Source organism: Kryptolebias marmoratus, linkage group LG2, assembly GCF_001649575.2.
Source record: "Kryptolebias marmoratus isolate JLee-2015 linkage group LG2, ASM164957v2, whole genome shotgun sequence".
NCBI classification, from domain to species: Eukaryota; Metazoa; Chordata; class Actinopteri; order Cyprinodontiformes; family Rivulidae; genus Kryptolebias; species Kryptolebias marmoratus.
The window spans coordinates 30,342,845-30,344,898 of record NC_051431.1 but is presented as its reverse complement, the minus strand read 5'-3'; positions in this window follow the sequence as shown (position 1 = coordinate 30,344,898).

The window sequence follows — 2,054 nt, the reverse complement described above, 5'->3', positions numbered from 1 at the left end:
GTTCATGATGGTCATGATGTTGTTGGTCATCTTGGTCATGGTGGTCGTGATGGTCATGGTCATGGTGGTGTTGGTGCTTGTGTTTGTGGTGGTCATGGTCTTGGTGGTGGTCATCTTTGTGGTGGTGGTGGTCATGATGGTGGTGTTGTTGGTCATGGTCATAGTGGTGGTCATTGTCATGTTGGTGATTGTGATGGTCAACTTTGTGGTGGTGGCCATCGAGGTTGTGGTGGTCATGATGGTCATGGTGGTCGCCATCATGGTTATGGTGGCCATGGTCATCTTTGTGGTTGTGGTGGTCATGGTCATGCTGGTGTTGGTGTTGGTGACTGTGATGGTGCTTGTGTTTGTGCTGGTCTTGGTGGTGGTGGTCATGATGGTGGTGTTGATGGTCATGATGTTGTTGGTCATCTTGGTCATGGTGGTCGTGATGGTCATGGTCATGGTGGTGTTGGTGCTTGTGTTTGTGGTGGTCATGGTCTTGGTGGTGGTCATCTTTGTGGTGATGGTGGTCATGATGGTGTTGTTGTTGGTGGTGGTCATCTTTGTGGTGGTGGTGTTCATGATGGTCATGATGTTGTTGGTCATCTTGGTCATGGTGGTCGTGATGGTCATGGTCATGGTGGTGTTGGTGCTTGTGTTTCTGGTGGTCATGGTCTTGGTGGTGGTCATCTTTGTGGTGGTGGTGGTCATGATGGTGGTGTTGTTGGTCATGATCATAGTGGTGGTCATCGTCATGGTCATGTTGGTGATTGTGATGGTCAACTTTGTGGTGGTGGCCATCGAGGTTGTGGTGGTCATGATGGTCATGGTGGTCGCCATCATGGTTATGGTGGCCATGGTCATCTTTGTGGTCGTGATGGTCATGGTCATGGTCATGGTCTTGGTGGTGGTCATCTTTGTGGTGGTGGTGGTCATGATGGTGTCGTTGTTGGTGGTGGTCATCTTTGTGGTGGTGGTGGTCATGATGGTGGTGTTGTTGGTCATGGTCATAGTGGTGGTCATCGTCATGGTCGTGTTGGTGATTGTGATGGTCATCTTTGTGATGGTGGCCATCGAGGTCGTGGTGGTCATAGTGGCCATGGTCATCTTTGTGGTTGTGGTGGTCATGGTCATGCTGGTGTTGGTGACTGTGATGGTGCTTGTGTTTGTGGTGGTCATCTTGTTGGTGGTGGTGGTCATGATGGTGGTGTTGATGGTCATGATGTTGTTGGTCATCTTGGTCATGGTGGTCGTGATAGTCATGGTCATGGTGGTGTTGGTGCTTGTGTTTGGGGTGGTCATGGTGGTCATCTTTGTGGTGGTGGTGGTCATGATGGTGGTGTTGATGGTCATGATGTTGTTGGTCATCTTGGTCATGGTGGTCATGGTCATGGTCGTGTTGGTGATTGTGATGGTCATCTTTGTGGTTGTGGTGGTCATGTTGGTGGTCATCGTCATGATGGTGTTGGTGACTGTGGTGGTGCTTGTGTTTGTGGTGGTGATTATCGTGGTCGTGATGGTCATGGTCGTGGTGGTGGCCATCATGGTTATGGTGGTCATGATGGTCATTATCATGGTGTTGTTGGTGACTGTGGTGGTCATGGTGGTCATCTTTGTGGTTGTGGTGGTCATGGTGGTGTTGATGGTTATGGTGTTGTTGGTTATGGTGTTGTTGGTCATGGTCATGGTGGTCATGATGGTGGTGATCGTCATGATTGTGTTGGTGATCGTGATGTTGCTTGTGTTTGTGGTGGTCATTGCCTTGGTGGTGGTCATGGTGATCATGTTGGTCATGATGATGTTTATGGTCATGATTGTGGTGAGCATAGGCATGGTGGTGCTTGTGTTTGTGGTGTACGTGGTGGTGATCATCTTCGTGGTTTTTGTTGTCATGGTCGTGGTCGTGGTGATGTTGGTGATTGTGCTGATGGTGATCATGATGATGTTTGTGGTGGTCATGTTGGTCATGGTCTTGGTGGTCATCTTTGTGGTGGTGGTGATAATGGTCTTGACTGTCATGTTGGTGGTCATAGTGGTGGTTGTGATCGTGGTGTCTTTGGTGATCGTGGTAA